General features: G+C 38.2%; 1 protein-coding gene and 1 long non-coding RNA gene across 5 annotated transcripts in view; one reads left to right on the top strand and one right to left on the bottom strand.

Annotated features, from left to right (window-relative positions):
- The window catches only part of ESRRG (estrogen related receptor gamma), a 590,918-nt gene that overhangs the window by 558,771 nt on the left and 11,344 nt on the right, over window positions 1-20,803 (bottom strand). The window lies entirely within an intron of this gene.
- On the top strand, window positions 1,260-15,457 carry LOC308652171. The gene is made up of 3 exons (XR_014022747.1): window positions 1,260-1,373; window positions 12,111-12,202; window positions 13,418-15,457. It is a non-coding gene; the product is annotated as an uncharacterized lncRNA (long non-coding RNA).

Below are 20,803 nucleotides of genomic sequence, written 5' to 3'. Positions count from 1 at the left end.
CAGCAAAAGAAAAAAAAGCACAGGAAACACCAATCTCTGTAGTACTTTTCATTTATAAAGTGCTATTGTTATTTAATCTTCACAATAACATTGCATAGTTGACATTATTATTATTTTTAGATCAAAACAATCAAAAACTAAAAGGGAGGTTCACCTTTCTCTGGGACAAAGTGGCAGATCCAAGGGTTTTACACTGAGGCCCAGGACTCTGGAATCCATGCTGTTTACCTGAACCACCCTGCCTGGAAAACCCTAGTGACTACCACTCAGCAAGATCACATCCACACCTGAGGGAGGATTCGGAGCTAGGGTCTAGTTTCTCTAGCATACCTGGAAGGAAGGGAGGAAAGAAAATGAAGGAAATATGGTTAAATGTATCTGAATTAAACAGGTTTAATTTTACCAGGCCTTTTCAAATCATTTCATATGCTAAGGAGCACTGGAAATGTCTAAAACCTAAAATTTCCAAACTGATTGAATGGTGAAACCCCTTTCTAGCTCACATTTCTCAGGACCAACATCTTAAGGAACACCACTGGATAACTGTTACAATGGCTTTCCTCGGTTCCTTCCAAACCATGTTCAGTGTCACTCTTTTAGGAGGACCCACCCACTCCATACCCTATTTAAAACTGAAACATCATCTGTCCCTAGTCCAGTGTTCCCTTCCTACTTCCCTACTTTATTTTTCCCCCATTTCCCTCAATACCTTCAAATACACTTGATATTTACTTATTCATTCCATTTATAGTCTGCCTCGCCCTTTATGTCTACAAGCTTCGTGGGAGCAGAACATTTTCTGGCTGTTATGGTTTATACATGAAGTGTCCCCCCAAAAGCTTGTGAGACTATACAAAAACGTTCAGAGTGAAATGATTAGATTATGAGAGTTGTGACTAATCAGTGGATTAATCCACCTGTGTGGATTAACTGGGTGGTAACTATAGGCAGGTAGGGTATGGCTATAGGAAGAGGGTCATTGGAGGGGATGTGCCTCTGGGGGTTTATATTATGTCCCTTGTGAGCAGAGCATTCTCTCTGCTTCCTGATTGCCATGTCCTGAGCAGTTTTCCTTTGCCACATCCTTCTACCATGATGTTCTGGCTCACCTAGCTCCATAGCTAGGGAGTTGGCCAACCATCATCTGAACCTGTGAAACCATGAGCTAAACAACTTTTTTCTGTATGTTGTTTTTGTCAGGTCTTTTGCTCACAGTGATGAAAATGCTGACTAAAACACTGACTTTTTTTTTCCACACAGTGTTATCTCCTGTACCTAGAAGAGCCATTGTCACAGAGTAGGTGTTCAGTAAGTGTGTGGTAAATGAATGATTGGCCAAAGAGAAATGCACCATGGGAGAAATTTAAATGAAGGTAATATGTCCATAGTTAGATCCCCTTTAAAAGCACCTTTGTTTTCCAATTCTAGTTATACCTCATAATGATCTAATTAAGTGGAGAGGATCCCTATCTTACAGAAAAATCAAGGGAGAAAGTGATTCAATCTGTAAGCAGAGCAAAACACTGGTTAAGCAAAAAGATCGTTAAATTAGAATTGATCCTTTTAATTTTCTGTGTAATTATTATGAGATAAAGCATATAGAATGGCTGTTTCCAACAGCAGATGTGAAACCTCACAGAAATGTGGTAAGTCATGAATCGTACAGAGACCTACTAGATCAGCCCAGGGGACTACTGTTTATACACCAAAACCAGACCAAACTGAAATATAAAAATTTAGCAGATCCCTGACATAAAAAAAAAAATGTTAATCATTGAGTGGATTCAGATCTCCATAGGTCAAATCGTATCATGGAAGGGTGTTCCATAGAATTCTAATGGAAGTCTTTGCGTCAGTTCAGAGCTCTTTTCTATAAAGGCCAAAGTTCTGTGAACAATTCAAATATAAACAGGGATGATGATGGTCCATCGAGCTCAGAAAATGACCCAATTGATCGATTCCACTCCAAAGAGAGAGAGTAACAATGAAATGGAGAATACATAGTAATAACACTGAATGAATGGTCCGCTCCTCTACGTTTCCCTTTCTATCCAGAAAAATCACATTTATGAAGGAAGTTCTTTTAGTAATGAAAGTGGTATTTATTAAATACACCAGAAACTACACATCCAAACTAGCATTTCCCTTCGAAATAGTCACTTGGGGAGGCTACGTAATTACCTCAGTGATCCTGTGATTGCTCTAAACATTTGGGGAATTTCTCTTTTAAAATCACCTTCATAGCTGGTTTAGGACTCATACAGAAAAGCAATATCATTTCTTTATGGCTGTACTTTATATAACGAAAATACCACATTTCAATTCCCAGCAAACTGGGTTGGTCAGTGTTGTAGGTTTCAAACAGGCTGCCCAGTAGATTCTCCCAGGTACATATTAGAAACACAGCATGCCAGGCTGACCCCAATACACATTGTAGTAAAGTCAGGGCTGGGAAGTGGGAGTCTGTTTTGAATGATCCCTGATACATCCAATTTTTGTTGTGAACTATGAGACAGAGTGCCTGGCTATTAAGACAGGGTTTGGTGTCTCAACACTATCCTGAACCTGAACCAGTTAGGATAGTTAAAGACCTCAAAGTCTGAAATTCTAATACCCACGCATTCATCACACATCACCTATGGAACTCTTGCCTTTGGTTTTATAAAGGGGAACCTTTTCTTTCACTTGAGAATGTCAAGGGAATGACTATGGATGGTTAAGTTCAAAATCATACCCCATTGGAACATCCTCTCTTGCCATGCTGTCTTGACCAATCACATCTTCAACCTTTCATTTGGAGACAGTCCCAGAATAGAGAGGGGAGGTTCCAGAATAAAACTGTCTGAAGTCAAACCCTTACTCATTACTCAATCAGGTGACCTTGGAAAGTTGCTCATCTGCTTTGTGTCTTTGTTTTCCTACCTGTGAAATGTATCTATTAATAGTATTTACCTCCTAGGGATGCAGAGAAAATTGAGATAATGTATGTACAATGTTTAGTACAGTATTCAACGTTTTCAACAAATATTAGCTATTATCATTTTTTATATTTATGTGCTAATGATCCTTAAATCATAAATTCTAGATCTGAAATTACCCTCCTTTCTTAACATTAATACACAGATGCCCAAAATTACTTTAAGAATTTTGAGACTTCATTTTTGGTTTACGAGACCAAAGTAATGTTTATACTATTAGCATTTCAAAATTGAATTAATTATTGGCCCAACTTCCCAAATTCTTTTAGCTTCTCAGCTCCCAATCGTGGTTCAAGGTATCATCTGTAGGATTATTCAGTCCTGAAACAAAATTTATCTCAGATTCCTTCTCCTATCTTACTCTACCTCAAACCCACATGCTCATGTGCACATTAATTTAATTATAAAGTCATGTTGGTTCTACTTTGACAATTTATCTTTCCACTCATGTATGTGTGTGTGTATGTTGAACCAACATTAAACCATTACTACATGCCAGGTCAAAACACAGTAGATGCATTAATATAATCTTACAACAATCTTATGAGGTGCTATTTGTTACTTCCATTATAAAGATTTAAAAACTTAGGTGAAGAGAGATTAAGAAATGTGTGGGAGTTCAGCAAATCACTCTGGAAGTCAATCCTCAACATGCCCCAGAGCATTGGTCTTCACTATTATAGAGCATTGCTGCTAAGATTTTTCAAATAATAATTATTAAAATGTGTTGAGTTCTCAATCTGACATATTCTCATAGAAATCCTCTCATATAAATGCTGTTCAAACCCCATTTTGGCTGGGTGCTATGGTGCATGCCTGTAATCCCAGTGACTGGGGAGGCTGAGGCAGGAGGATTCCAAGTTTGAGTCCAGCCTCAGCAATTTGGCAAGGCCTCAAGCAACTTACCAAGACCCTGTTTCAAAAAAAAAAAAAAAAACATAAAAAGGGCTGAGGATGCAGCTCAGTGGTAAAGCTCCCCTGAGTTCAATTCCTCCTATAAAAACAAAACAAAACAAAAACCCAACTTTTACAGACAAGAAAATTCCACCCACAATGTATGAACTACCATTTCTCCAGTTCCGTGTCTCCATTGCAAACTGTCTGACCTAATGAAACTCTCTCCCAGGTCTTCTCTACACCCTCCAAGTTAAAATCTTCCCAACTACTTCACCCTCAGATTTCAGAATAACTTCCCAAAATTCAGTCCTTGTCTTTTCTTATTTAACAAATAGGTACTGAAGACCAGCTAATCCATCACTCACACATTCAAGGTAAATCTGACATAGCCTTGGCCTATAAGAAGCCCTTACTGTTTGGGGAAACAGGCACAATAATAGATAATTCTAGTGTCATATGAGTCCTATAGAGGTACCCAGGAAAGGGCTTCTAATGCATCGTGGGGTAAGATGATGGAGGTCAAAGACCACTGAGGACAAGATCAGAGACCTAGAGAGTCAGCCAGGCAGCTGAGGGTGGAGAGATAAGAAGGAAAAAGAGAAAGACTGATTGGAGTTGGAGGGGAAACATGAACAAACACAGAGACTGTTGTGAGTAGGAGACTTTAAGAAACTCCATGTAAAAATATTCCAAGCCATTCCATGTCAAAGGCCCCGAGAAGCCGACATGTTTGCTCTGCTCAAGAAATAGCAAACAGTCTCCACGCATCTTCCTTCTGTGGTCAGACTTGGCATAGAAATCTGATTCTCCCAGGCAGAATCAGAAGTGGGACAGGGTGGGGTGCTGGAAATACTGGGGGACGAAAGCAGAGAGCGAAGCCAATGGAGGGTCCTGATCAGAGGAAAAATCTGATACCATTTTGACAAGAACCACTGTTCGCTCTGATCCTGGCTGCTATGGAACACAAATACTTTCTGGAAAAACTGTTTCCAGAACAGGACTCTACACTCAAACTATCCTCTAGAGCCCCGTTTTTGTTGTTTTGGTTTTTGGTTTGTTCTTGTTTGTTTGTTTGTTTCAGTTGTAGATAAACAAACAAACAAAATAAAGGTATTGTATCTATTTATTTATTTGGTGCTGCGGTTCGAACCCAGTGCCTCACACATGCTAGGTGAGCATTCTACCACTGAGCCCAGCCCCTAGAGCGCTGTTCTTTCCATAGCACCTATTCCTTCTGAAGCTCACAAAAATTCTTACATTTGCTCTTTCATAGACTTAACTTTGGCTCAAACAAAATAAAATATGGCCAAGGTCAAAGATGGAACTAAGTTGTGTGTCTTCTGTAGCCCCTTTTAACAGTGCTGGAATAGACCACACATGGCTGGGAGCATCCCATAGAGTTCTGGTACCCAGTAAGTGTTTAGTCATTTGGGAAAAGTCCAACAGGCTATTGTTTAAAACAAATGAAATGGGAGAGGAGCAAATAGAAATACACCATGGACTTGCAGTCAAAATAGAGAAAGAGGGAAAAAAATCTTAGAGCCTAGACTCAGAAAACTTGGCTTCTGGATGTGGCTCCATTACTCAAAACTTAAGGAAAGCTGGAAGAAAATAGTGACAAGTCTCTTGTGAAGAGAAGCCACTGTTTTCTCAGTTATAATATATTTCCTATCCAATATTTTTAATTTTACAATAAAAATGTGATAAACGGTATGATTTCAGATTCATAAAACTCCTCCTATGGATGAAGCTTCCACAGTAGATAACAAATCTTGGGAAAGGCTTCCATGATGAGTTAACTTCTCGGAAACAGCTTTTGGATGATCATGGTTTAAGCATGTTCATGTGAACACAGTTAGATAATTAAAGCATAACATTCTGTTTAGTTCCTATTCCCTGTGACCTACTCATTCCCAAAGATGATCCCATCAGACCCACATGCAAATTCAGTTCCACTCCAATATGCCTCCAGACCAAGAAGGCAAATATTAAATCATGGTTATCTTTCTTCTCATATTGTTCTGACAGGATATCCTAACTCTAGTAACTAAACTCCTCTTTTCTATAATCACATTCTTTGCTCTAAAAATAACCCTAGTAGCCAATTCTTAAAAATCACTTATTAAATGTTATACTCTTAATGTAGTTCAGTCATGTGATGAGCACTTTAACATCACAATGATCCTCCAAGGTAGGCTTTATCTCATTTTATAGACTTTGTAGAAGTTGAAGTTTAGAGAGATTAAATATTTTGGCAAGAGCCAGTGGTTAGTTAGTGGTGGGGCCAGCATTCAAATTGAGCTATTTATCTCCCCAGCCTTAGTCAGAATGCTCTGAGGGCTCCAACCTGGCTCGTGAATGCTGACCCTGTGTGTGGGTCCTCTCTACAGCCTAAAGTCTGTATCTTTCTGGGTCACTGCCAACTGGTCTCACCTGGACTTCCTGGATAGCTGGGAAGGCACCACCTACCACTTGCTGGACTTCCTGATGCTGACTCCTGCAGGAACCCCAGCCTGTCTCCATGGTAACGGATTTGCACACTATTCTTCTGCTTAGATTTTTCCCCTCCTACCTACATGTGGACAATCAGCCCAACACCTGCCCTATCCTAGAAGCCACCTCTAGCCTCAAGTTTTAGTTTTTGCCAGCTGGTAATTTCCAAGCACATGAAATTGTTGACTGTGTGACCTTGAGGTCTCCTAGGGGGCAATGCTAGAGGTCATGACATAGATACCAAGAAACATCCTCATTTGCACCCTATGTCACTTTTTAGAGAAACAAAATAAACCTTTACACTGTATAATTATCATATTAAGAGCCAAACCAGAGTGACTGAATCAGACTGGTGAATTCAGTTGTCTGTGTGGAAGTCGAAGGTCAATGAAATATGCCCAAATTGGTAACCAAAATAATAGATTTAATTTGCCATGAATTTTTTTTTAAAAAGTATGTTTTTTCCAAAGACAAAAAGAAAATACTAAATTTCTGAGAACAGTGGACAACTTTAAATACAATAGTTTCTGAGCTATAGATTTCAAACAATTTTCAAACAAGGGCACCATTGTTTTTGAAAGGAATGGTATTTAAAATCTCATATAGAACTGAGATCAAAGGGGAGAATCTCTAATTCAATGGCAGCATGAAGGTCATCTCTCTTCTAGGCTGTCCCGATCTGGTCAGGGAGACCTGTCAGATAGCTCCTTGCCAAAACAGACAGACAGACAGACAGACACACACACACACACACACACACACACACACACAAAAAAAAAAAAAAAAAAAAAAAAAAAAAAAAAAAAACCTCTATCTGATCTCAGTATTTTTTTAAGGGCTTATATGACTAATTCCTGAAAGTGTTTTGTGTGAATTACTCAAGATGATATGCTCTATATGTGTAATAAGAATTATAATGCATTTACCATCACATATAAATAATAAAAAAATAATACTTAAAAAAAAAGATAGGGGTGTAAAAGACATGGATAGTTTTACTTTAGGAACTGAATATGAAGGAAGAAGAAAACCTCTGAGTTGCCCAGGATAAAGAATCTCACTGACCAAGGGGGATTTTGTAAACAAAATTCCCATAGCAGGCTTCTTGGTAACATCACCTCTCTTATTACTAGATGTTTGGCAGACCTAACCTACAGTTCTCCTGACAAGGGGATACTTGGCTTTGAATTTTGCCCCCATCCCCATGACCAACCCTACCTCCAACCCTACTGCCTGTAACCTTGACCACTTCCTTTGCCTGGCTACGGCGGTTCTAAACTCCCTCCTATCACTCTAAAGTGCCCAACACTATAAAAATTTCATGGTACACAATAGATTTTTGCCTAATTCTATGTTCTTACCACCACCTACAAGCCTATCATGATTTAAAAGTCAGCCCCTCCATCTCTCCTCTTCTGTTACCATCTGGAAAAATTAAAAAATTTAAACTGGAGTGATGAAGGCAGTTTTAATAGATCTAGACATATTGATTAGACTGATTATTTTCCATATTTTAATCTGTTTTGCAAGGGAAGCAGAAATATTACAGCAGAACTCAAACTTTGACTTCTCTCAGTATTTTCTGGCTGATAATAGTCTGGCTTAGTCTTAGAACTTAGAAGAAAAAAAGAAGAAAAAGAAACAGTGAATTTTGCCATTCTGTGATGTTACATTAGAAAAATTAAAGATAATAAATAACTATGATAGTATTCATTTGTTCTCTTAGAACATTTATAAGATATTCCCTTCTAATGTTCACTAGATTCTGCATGACTCCAACTCTCCTGTCCTGAGTAAACAGTTTAGCTTACATTAATTTTTATTGGTAGTGGCATTACCCAGCACTCAAACTACAACCATAATTTATTCATGGATGAATCAAATGTCAATGCTTCCCTGACAGAGTCTTGTGTGATTTCCAGTTATGTCCTTTTACTTGGAATCAAAAACTTATATTGCACTTTTACTCCCTCGGGGTTAGTTTGGAAAGTTTGTTTTATTAGGCAACAGACATAGGAAAAGGTTCCAGTTCTTCTTAATAGTTGCATTTAAATGCATATATGAACATTTCATTGTAGGTAGTTGGGACTAAAAGTTCACAAGGAAGTTAGCCATTAGATATATGGTCTGTTTCTATGCCCAAAAGTTAATGCTGAAATGTTCAAAAAACTCTCCTAAAATTCAATCTGAGCTACTTATGCACAAGGGCTGTAGGATTGGCCTCCATACAATTATTTAAGATGTTATAAAGAGTGTTTTCCATCTTTCTTATGCTTGGAAATACTTAGATTTTATGACTGCTGAGTCAGAGCCAAAAAAATATAATTGTATGCCATAATATACAACCTTTTCCTTTGGCTGTGAAAATTTATATGTACATATTTATGTGCATATATAGATAAAAATCTTCATAAACAGAGTGGCCCATTTGAGATGAACTCTATTTAAAGCATGCCATTACTGACTCTGATGATATTACTGCTAATGTTTAAAAAACTCAGTTCTCTCCATAACTTACCAAATTATAAACATATACCCTAAACTGGTACTCAAATTTATGCAGTTTTTTTTTGTTTTTTTTTCTACTTTTTTCTGCCTTTTCTTCTAATCCTTTACCATACAACTTCTTAACCTTGCGAAAAGAGCCCAGATAGAGTTGCTACTATCCCAACCTCTGATTTTCTTTCAAAAATCCACTATTTCCATATGTCAAAATCCTACTCATCCTTCAAATCTCTTCCTAAATGCTACCTCCCTATAGTCAATCTCCACCTTCGCTTACAATTTCTCCACCACTTGGACTTTCATAAGTTATTGCAGTTTTCTCATGGTATTTGCCATAATTCTACTTTGTACTTATGGGTGTCCCTTAGTAAGGGGTGAGGAAGTGTTCTACCCTTGTCCCCCATAAATTCATATAATCCTTGAGGATAGGGTTGAGGATAGAGGTATGTCTGAAGTCTTTGCAGACTGCAGCATCTAACTTAACCTCACACAAAACAGTTATTCTAGGGAGGAAAATAAATAAATAAAACTACCAGGTGCAGTGGTGCACACCTGTAATCCCAGTGACTCAGAAGGCTAAGGCAGCAGGATTGACAGTTCTAGCCAGTCTAAGTGATTTAGTGAGTCCCTGTCTCAAAATAAAAAAATAAAAAGGGCTGGGATGTGGACCAGTGGTAAAGTATTCCTGGGTTCAATCCTCAGTGCCACAAAAAAAAAATAAAAATAAAACTGTTGAATTAAAGCAAATGAACCTTTTATTTAAAAAATCATTACAATAATAGATTTACAACAAGCTGTATAGGTTCCTGTTAAAATTGTGATGTCTGATAACTGATACAAAAACATGAACTGGGATAGACTAAAAGACTATCTTTACTTATGATAGATGGGCTTTATCTATATGATAGATTTGGGACAACATCAAATGCAGAAGAGCAGAGTATTAATTGATTTTCTTACCATAGTGCTCAGGTTTATATTTGTATAAACCAGTGAAAAGAATATTACAAGAGGACTTCATGACATGGAATGGGATAAAAGTTTCATTGCATTTAGATGTTATGCAAAGCCACTTTAAATAGGCTCTGAGAAAAACCAAGAAAGTTGGCTACAAACTCTATGCTCTATTCCATACACATTTTTTGCTACCCATAGACATAGATCCAGAGACCACCTTAATCTCAGGTAAGAGGTATGAGGCCATTTTCTGTTTCCTTATAATCAAATTATTTAGATGTGTTTCTCTGCTAATGTTCTGGACTGAACTAGATGAAGCACTCAAGTTTTGGAATATGCCATTCAAGGAGATGAGGAAATTGCAAACATTCTCCATTTTTCACAGTTGGAGAGGGAACTTCTCACCAGGTGCCATCTTTCACTTCAATCAATTTAAGTACTATTTTAAAACACATATCTCCTCTACCTTCTAACACACCCCTGCCCTAGTGGGGGAGGTTGCCTCCACCTACCCCAATGACTGTCTTGATCAATGGAGCCAAATACTGTAGTTGGAAGAAAATCTGAAGTCATCCAATATTCCAGATAAAATCTGGAGATTGTAGACAGTAAAGTAGGCAAAATTTTTAAAGAGGCCAAAAAAGTCAAAGAGGCTAGTGGCAAAATGGTTACAGTATATGAAAAGGTCCAGTGTTTAGAGAATTCTGAGTGGTTTTAATTTTTACTTCTAGAATACAGCATATCATTAAAGGTCTTTTAGTTGGGGTAAGTGTGCCTTGACCTTTTTAAGGGGTAAATCATCCCTGTTCAATTAGTTTCTAATTCTAAGCCACATCACTAGCTTACTTTATTGCTCGCTAGAAAGCTTTCCAAGGTCATCATATCCTGAAGTTCATGTGTGAACTTCCTCAACAGCCGGACCACAGACATACACATGGCACATAGGCTGCCAGCCCCACCCAGCCTTGGATCCCTAGAAGTCAGCGTTAACCAATCATGGTACACTTTTGTACCCATACCAAACATGACCTCAGGATTTTTCTGAACATAGCATGCTAAAAACTCACTCCCAGTTTATCAGTGAGTTGAAACCATGATACCAGCCCTGTGATAGGTAAATCCTGCTCTCCTCTTTCTTGGTCTCATCCTCCAAACCTATCTTATTGATGACAAGGAATCACTGACTTTGATTAGTTATGATTTCTTACATTCCAAACCATTGCATGCATATGATCTCGAATTTTACCCAAGTGACTCCTGGCTTTAGTTTCCTGTTAGGGTTAGCCCTGCTTCCACCCTCATCCTTTTATGAATGCCACTCTAAGTTAGAAGGCAAACATCCAGTAATTCTAGAATTAAAGTCCTCATTTTTTATTGTTTACTCCAAGTGTGGACCATACCGAAAAGTATCCTAAGAACAGGTCACCATTTAAGAATAGAGGTCAGTCACTGGGGACCTGGAGCTCAAGATGCCAAGAGATTGACTGCTTCAGAGGCACACTGAAATTTCCTGGTCCTTCTCTTTCACCCCTTCAACACAGACACCTTGAGAATCGTTACACCTACATGGATGGCATAAGCTCTGGAGCCTCCAACATCCCCTCACACAGAGGACGTGACCAAGGGTTTCACCACCCCACTGTTTCCAGCACTCAGCTCACCAAAACAAAGGTCAGCCTTTACCACTGCTGAACATCACTGAATCCTGCTGCAGACTGTAAAATAGGGTGGACTGTTCAGCTGAAGTGAACAAATGGATCATTCTGACAGGGATTCACACAATTTCAAAATTTATGTGCAGATGAGTCCAGGGCATTCAAAACTGGAAGGATGATATGAATGAGCCAAAGAAGAAAGTCCTCTTCAAAAAGTTTGCAGGATTTCAAAAACTTGAGGAACTTTTCAGAACAAAAGCATTTTGCAAGAAGGGTTCTCTGGATTAAAAAAATTTTTAAATCCCTCTCCTAGATCCAGAAAGTCCCCCAAATCATCTCCCATTTTTTTTTAAAACAGCTGGCTCTAATGTCAACAGAATCTTCTCAAGAGTGGGATAGTTTTTGAGAACTCTTGATAGTCACTGTGGAAAACTAAAGATAGCAACAAATTATTTGTTCCCCATCTCATTAAGAAAATAATAGCTCTGCCCATGGTATATAAGTTATTAGAATTCAGTACAAGTGGCATTCTGGGACTTTCAAGGTGAATTCATAAGAAACTTTGCAGTTTTTATCCAGGTCTTTTGAAACATTCTCTCACAACACATTCCCTCTTGGAATCCAGTCACCATGATGTGAGAAGCCCATGCCACATGGACAGAGGTCAACATCCCCACCTGAATTCCCAGACAATGGCCAGCATCAACTGCCAGCCATGTGAGTGACCCTTTTGGACTTCCAGCCCTTAACCACAGTGCTATCTAGCCAACATCTGCCTGCAAATATAGAAGAGACCCAAAGGAAGAAGTGTCCAGCAAACTCTTTCCAAATTCTTGATCCACAAAATGATGAGCAAAATAAAATGGTTGTTTTAAGCCACCAAGTTTTTATGTGGTTTTCACATGGCTGTATATAAGTAGAGCAGAATTTGTTATCAGAAGGGTACTCTGTCATAAAAATCTAAAATGGGTGACAGTGATTTGGGGACCAAGAAGTACCACCAGTTCTTAGGGCCTTGAGGGGGTGTTTAGTGACAGCTGGAAGAGCTTCATGGAAATGAGAATATGAAGGATAGAAAAATATGGGGGAGGGGGGCTTTTGAAAAGGCACCTGAATTAAAAACCAGCAGAACAGTTGGTAAAATTCTTGCCTAGAGTAATACTGAAAATAGAAGAGACTGAGTATCTAATGATTTTGAGATGATGACTAAGAAGATCTCTAGGTAGAATGTTGAAAAATGTTTCTCATAGCTGCCTTTAATAAAATTCAGGAAGAGAAGGATGATTTTTTTTAAAAAAAGACTATTCAAAAAAATTGAGAATTCAGGTGAATTACAAAGGATCCAGGATTTACTGGACATCAAAATAAACTGTTTCTCACCTCCAGTCTTTCTCAAAAAGGATTCTCAAAGTAAGAAATGGTTATTATAGATCAAATCCCAAGTCTTTGTTAAGATCTCAGAAAGGGTTCCAGTAGTATAGTCCACTGGTAGAATGCTTGCCTAGCATGCACAAGGCCCTAGGTTTCATTCCCACTACAGATGGATGGATATGGATGGAAGGAGGACATCAGAGAGATTTGAGAGGATGCCCCTTTCCACTACAAAAGGGCTTTCTAAGGTTCTACAGGCAAGCATCATTGACACTGTGAATTAAGAGAACTTCTAAGTATCCAAATTGTGTTATAAGTAGCCTATTATAGGGCTCAAGATAATGAAGGATGTAGTAAAGAGATATGAAGGTGAGACCAATAGCTCATGGGAAATCCATTAAACTTTTTAAGAGTATTGTGTTGGAAGAAGTGTCAGCAGTCTTGACTAAAGAGGACAGACAGAACAAGATGAAGCCTTGAGACTCCCCATCTTCTGACAGAAGGACAGAGGCCGAAAAAGCTACTTATTTACAGACATGCTTTTTTTTTTTTTAATTTAAGGAAAGCTGATTCAAAGATGGAACCAATATATATGAGAACAGACATAAGAGCTCCAGAGAATTATTCCAAGAAAGCAAGACTGGAATCTAAACAAGGAAATGGCAACATGTGACCAACTCAATTTTCATAATTGCCGTGGATCAGTAACTGCTTTAGCTTCCCATCCCACCTCCCACTTTTCTGACTGTGAGTGTTTACACAGTTCTCTCTCTACCACCATCATCTATGAAGTATATGTGTGTGAGGAGGGATGGCAGATAACTTATCTTCAGATTAAGAGAAACCATTTTCAAAGAACTACCCCCAGGAAGACCAATCCATATCTGGACCTGATTTAGATGACAAAATCCTGAACTTTAAAACCAATGTTACAATAAGAAGAAACTTTGGGAGTCTTGGGAAAAAATAGTTTTCATTTTGGAAAAAAATAAGTAGTTATTACCAGTAGGCTCACAGATTTGATTCAAGGTGTTCACCAAGTCCTTATTACTTTTTCCTTGAAGAATTCTGACTAGAGAGAAGAGGACCCTGTATTAGTCAGTTTTCTGTTTCGATAATGAAATACCTGAGATTGGGGAACTTTATTAAAAAAAACAGTTTTATTTAACTCACCATTCTAGAGGTTAAAGGCAAGACACTGGCATCAGCTCAGCTCCGATGGAGACTTGATGGCAGAGGGTATTACGATGGCAAGAGCATGAACAGGAGAAATCACATGGCAATACTGGAAGCTAGAGTGAGGGGAATGGGCACTGCCTCGTAAAGGTCTTACTACCTCTCAATAGGGCCACGCTGGGTAACAAGCTCTTAACACACAAACCCTTGGGGGACACACTCAAATCATATTAAAACCATAAAACACTTCTAATACATTTATAAATTAGATTCACTGCATAGATTTGGGGCATTTTCTAGCCTTGTATAAGAAAAAGTAAAAAAAATGTTAAGATTTGAAGTTTACTGCTAGTTTGATATATGAAACTATTAATGCGGAGTAGTATTATGGTTGGATATGAGATGTCCCCCCAAAAGCTCATGTTAATGTAGGAATGTTCAAAAGTGAAATGACCAGATTATGAGGGCTGTAACTTAATCAGTAGATTCGTCCACTTGATGGATTCATAATTTGAGTGGATTACTGGGTGATAACTGTAAGCAGGTGGGCATGACTGGAGGAAGAAAGTCCCTGGGGGCATGCCTTAGGGAATTGTATTTTGTTCCTCGCTTCTCTCTCTCTCTCTGCTTCTAGGCTGCCATGAGTTGAGCAGCTTCCCTCTACCATGTCCTTGCTCCATGACGCTCTGCCTTACCTTGGGCCTAGAGCAATGGAGACAGGAGACCATGGACTTAACCTCTAAAAACATGAGGTCAAAATTAACTTTTCCTCCGCTAAGCTGTTCTTGTCAGGTATTTTGGTCACAATGATGAAAAGTTAACACAACTAGGTAGAAAAAAAATAAGACTAAAACTATTCCAGTGAAGAAGAAGAAACTTTGTATTGGGCCTTGGAAATGTCATGAAGCCCTATGAACTTTGAGTTATGCCATGCCCTTCATATGACCAACCTGGGTGAAAGAGGCAGCACCAGTCTGTTAGTAACAGCTGACATTCATGGGCCATATAACTTGAGCAAGTCTGAAAAATATTAGTCCTTCCATATCAAGGTGTGTAATTTCAGCTATATGTAAACTTTAAGCCAAAACAAGAGTAGGAACACTTAGACTGACTAATAGAAGGTACTTTTTCATTTCACAAGATGATAAATCATAGATTTACTGCATTATTAATACCCCAGAGTTCATTCTCAATATAGTTCAGTGGATACAATTTCAATCTATTTACAAATTTTCAAGAACTTTTTTTTTCACCGTACAGGGTACACCTGTCACTTGTGCATGAATGTCCAAAAGGCTTAACAGTTAACTGTGTGTTCTCTACCAGATTCTGTTTATCTCCTCTACCAAACTGAATAACTTAGGGGAAAATATCTTTTCTTGTTTGGATCTCCAGAGCATAACACAGTACCTGCCATGTGGCTGATGCTCAATAAATTTCAGTTGACAGAAGAAGAGCCTCATCTTCATGTGTTCCAAAACATCCCCTCCCTATCTACCCCCACGCTTCTGGTTTTGGAATGACAGGAAGTCAAAGTCTGCACACTTTGAACTATAAGACTCTACATGATCTGTAAACATTCTCCCACCCTCCTTCCCCCATAATCCCTATTCCATCTCCTGTGCTCACCCTCTTGTGCCTGAGTTCCAGATTCACTGTCCTTGCCTAAGCATCCCCGAACCCCTTTGTACTTACTGTTCCCCTCCCTGAAATGCTGTTATGGTTTAGATATGAGGTGTCCCTCAAAAGACCATATGTGAGACAATGCAAGAAAGCTTAGAGGTGAAGTGATGGAGTTATGAGAACCTTAACCTAATCAGCACATTAATTCCCTGATAGATACTAGCTGAATGGTAATAGTAGGCAGGTAGGGTGTGGTGGGATCACTGGGGGCATGCCTTTAGGGTACATATGTTGTCCATGTGAGGACAGTCTCTTTCTGCTTCCTGATGCCATGTTCCCAGCTGCTTTCCTCTGCCACACACTTCCATCATGACGTTCTTCTTCATCTCAGGCCCCACGGAAGGGAGTCAGCTATCTAAGGACTGAGAATTCTGAAACCATGAGCACCAGATTTCCTCCTCTAACTGTTCTTGTCATGTCCTTTTGGTCACAACAGTAAAAAATCTGACTAAAACACATGTTCTAACCCCAGATCCTGTGAGGATCCTTCATTTCCTGCATTCACATCTGCATTCAAAAGTCCCTTTCTCATAGATACCTTTTCTGTCCACCTGATCATTTCATATCACCTTCCCTTCCTTTTTCTTTTCTCCACAAAACTTATAATTATTTAATATTCTACACATTTACCTACTCATACTGTTCCCTCTTTCTCACCCAAAACGTAAGTTTCATGAGCCCCAGGATTTTTGCATTTTTCCATTCACTACCTAACACCCTAAACCAGGCCTTCTCAATATAAATTTGATGAATGAATAAATGAATGAATGAATTTATAGCAGGCTGACTTGCAATCCACTGAATAGCAGTTTTTCAGATATTTCTCAATGGTAATTTTTATTATAAGTACATGCAGAAGGGGAAAAAAGACCAAGTAAAAGATTTATTAATGTGTTTTTTTTCCCACAAAGATCCTGATCTCATATTCAGCCTGTTAAAATGTCTGGATTCTATGTAGACATTATAGATAAAATAGATTAAGATAGGCACTTTTCCATTTTATGGATATAAATATCTTAATTATCTTGAGAGGAATGTATAAAGCCATCACCATGGATAACAGCAATTGCCGGCAGGTCCTAACTCTGGTTGTCATCTCATTGGCAAATTCCCAGATAGGGTAGAATGATTTGCTACTAATTCAAACCAAACTAATAATCCCTGATTTTCCTGATATACTTAAGCCCATGAGTTTTCCTGATGTGAGCTCCTGTAGCATCTATTGGACTTATAAGCAGTGTTTCATCAAAAAGCTGAAATGTTTTGACTGTAATGATGCCTACTTGAAATATAACATATATAATATATAGTAGGTAGAACGAGTATCATAACTTATGGGAAAGGCAAACTCCCATAACTCCCCTAGCATTTTAGTATCCATACTATCAAAATATTCTTACTTAAGTCTAATTTAGATATTTTTAGCTATAATTTTGACATTGTCAATGAAGGGGAAAAAAAATAAGTTAGTCATCAGGTTACCAAGAATGTGGCAACCAAGATGCTGGGTACTTGTGAAGACAGTGTGAGTACAGTCAGCATGTACCTCATGAATCCCTTCCCTATTGGCACCTCTGCTGGCTCTTACCCCCACCTCTGCTGCATCAGCCAACTGCGTTGATGGTAGATAAGGAATTAGTAAGAATCTCTACAATTAGAGGATTGTATCTACAATAGAAAATTTGGAGCCTTAAGTATAAGATACATAGTATTATGGTTTGGATGTGAGGTGTCCTCCAGAAGCTCACATGTGAGACAATGCAAGAAGGTTCAGAGGAGAAATAATTGGGTTATAAGAGTCTTAACCCAATCAGTGAATTAATCCCCTGATAGGGATTAACTGAGTGGCAACTGAAGTGGTAGGGTGTGGGTGGAAGAGGTGGCAATTGGGATGTGGCTTTGGGGTATATATTTGTATCGCAAGTGGAGAGCTCTCTCTCTCTGCTTTCTGATCATCATGTGGGCTGCTTCATTCTCCACACTCATCTACCATGATGTTCAGCCTCATTTCAAGACCCAAGGAATAGAGCTGGCTATCCATGAACTAAGACCTCTGAAACCATGTGCCCCCAAATAAACTCTTCCTCCTCCTCTACAGTTGTTCTGGTGGGGTCCTTTAGTCACAGCAGCAGAAAAAAAGAAAAAAAAAAAACTGGCTACAACACATAGTTACTGAATAATCCTGGGGAAATCAGTCCACTTCATTAAGCCTCAATGTCCTTACCTGCAGAATAGATACTTAAAGAATGCTTAACTTTTAAGTCTTTTAAAGTGCTTCGTAAAACCAAAAAAATACCATATTGATGATAGTTCTTAACATAAGTAACTATACATGAGGGAAATATAGATATTAAAATACTGGCTTTAGGGCTAGGGGTATAGCTCAGTGGTAGAGCACTTGCCTAGCATGTGTGAGGCCCTCAGTTCCACCCACAGCACTGAAAACAAAAACAAAACTGGTTTTTAAAGTTTGTCACAACCAGGTTGAAACAGTGATCCTGGTACTCAACTTTGGGAACTTTGAAAAACCACATCATTACTCCAAGTCTCAGTTTAGTTAGATGTAAAATGGAGATAAAGATACTTCAGAGTTTCATAAGGGCAAATGAAATTAAATGACTAAAGAATTAAATAAAATCAAATAACTAAATGAATTTAAAGTTCTTGTGAGGTAATAAGTAATCAATAAGTACTTGACATTATTAAATATGTTAATAAATCCATTTACAAGTCCAACCTAGTGATTTTATTTTATCTTATTTTATTGACTTTCTTGTCACCAAACTAAATCATCTTGAGGTCTTTAACTGTCATTAAATGACACATATTGTCAGCTTCTCTGGAAGAGTATTTTTTTGATACTCCCAATACTTTTGGTGAGTATTTGTAGAAAGAAACCTCCAAAATATTTCAGTTTAGAAGGTCAATCAAATGATGTGTATTTAATGCTTCACCAGAAAGTTCAAAATTCTTTCCATTTTACCAAAAGGAGCACTGACCTTGCCTTAACCAATCTATCTTTGTCTCTATAAAACCCATCTCTAAGCATCTTCCTGATCTAATAATAGTAGCTAGAAATTATTTGGTGCTTATTATGTGCCAGGTACTAAGCATTTTATCGTTGAGAACAATTTCAATTTTCCCCAAAGCCCAATGCAATAAGTATATTAATAATCTCATTCCATTTGGAGAAACTGAGAAACAAGAAGTTACATAATTAACCCAAAGTTATACTTCTAATAAATGACTCTAGGGAGAAATTTAACCCAAGCATTCTGATTCTGGATCCTGGGCTTGTAATCACTCTGCTAACTCCTTAATGCAAATATCAGCGTTTCTAAGGTCTACCTTCAGCTCAGCCGTCTTTGAGGACTCAAGCTACTAGAAAACCATCAGATTTACACTTAGTATTTTGTAGACATAACCACAGAGTCTGTAGCTGTATCTAGTCATTGTCCAGTCAGTCATTAAAATCAATATGATTGGGCTATCAGTTGCATGATGCTCAGTTCATATTCTCATCATTAAGATCACCAAGAAAAATCTGAGGGTTCATTCAAGTCAACCACTGTCCCCTCTGCTCACATGAGGTAAAGAAAACACAATCTTACAAAGAAATAGAATGAGGTGTATGTGCAAGAAAAAAAAAATGCATACAAAATGGGGAAAACACATTATTTGACCTTAATATTTGCATATTTTATGTGGGGGATAAGTATAGGGGCTTAAAAATAAAATTTCTAATAAAACAATAAAGGATGATGTATCCAATTTCAGGATTATGGTAGAAGCAATTCTCATTCGAGTCTGGATTAATAAACCTAAAACAGACCCATTCATTAATGTGAACAAACCCGGTTCAAACAAGGTTCTGCACAAGTCAGTTTTAATTCCAAGCGCTTCACAGGGCATTTATAGACTTAGCTTTGTTTCACCACAGACAGAGGCTGTTTGTGTGGTTATGACTAAATTCTACACATTCAAAATATTGTTCTATCACTGTGACTCCAAGAAACAGTGGTAGCCCTTCAACATTAATCTCTTCAGATACATGCTGTGAAAATAACCCAGCAACGAACCATGTAAATGTCTGAATGTCTCTCTAGATCTGCCCTAATGACTGAGTCCTAACCTCCAATACAAAATGAAAAGGGGGAAAGCTAAAAAATAAACAGTCCCAATTCCATTTCTTTTGTATCTGTGAACCTTTTTCCTATGAATTTATTCTAATTTCATTTGGTCCTGCAGCATAAAGGCATAGCTGGTTTTTATAGCACGATCTCTATATTTTTCTCAAGCTTGGCTGGCTTTGATTTACATAGGAGAGAATGTCCCTTGAGTAAACATTATATGATTTTAAAAATAACAGAAGTATTTTTTGAAACAAAGGTTGGATTGGAAAGTAAATGTAAACTGGAGGTTTAATTACATTTTATGTCACAATGTAACTTCTTAGCCAGGGATTTAAAACACTCTACAACTGAGCTCCAACTTGCCTTTCCAGTTCTTTTTTTTTTTTCCTTCCCACTACTGGTGTGGGAGAATTGTTTGGGCCTTGGCGTCAGTTACACCATTTATTCACAAACATTTACTGGCCAAATACTATGTACAGCTATAGGAATATGTATACTGGGGATACAAAAATTAAAAGAGATCAATAATAATAATAATAATAATAATAGTAGTAGTAGTAGTAGTAGTAGTAGTAGTAGTAGTAAATGTTGCTCCAGTCCTTCAAGGAGCTCATAATCTAACAAACAAAATACACACACACACACACACACAGAGGTAATCACAATCCAGTAAATATGAAGTAATAGATATACGCATCATATAACATGAATGACTGCTCGGGGCTTTGTCCAAGATACCTATTATAGTTTGGATCTTGAACATGCTCCTAAGGCCCATGTATTGAAGTCTTGGTTGCCATTCCAGGGCTCTGTTAAGGAGCAGGGCCTAGGGGGAGAAAGTTAGATCATTGGGGCTAAGTCCTTGAAGGGGATATTCAGATCACAGTACCTTCTTCTCTTTGCTTCTTGACTGCCACAAGGTGAGTGAGTTCCCCTCTGCCAAACACTCCCAGTG

This window comes from Spermophilus citellus, assembly GCF_964194105.1.
Source record: "Spermophilus citellus genome assembly, chromosome: 6".
Classification (NCBI taxonomy): domain Eukaryota; kingdom Metazoa; phylum Chordata; class Mammalia; order Rodentia; family Sciuridae; genus Spermophilus; species Spermophilus citellus.
The sequence above is the reverse complement of the archived record's forward strand: the minus strand, read 5'-3'. Positions and strand labels throughout refer to the sequence as shown.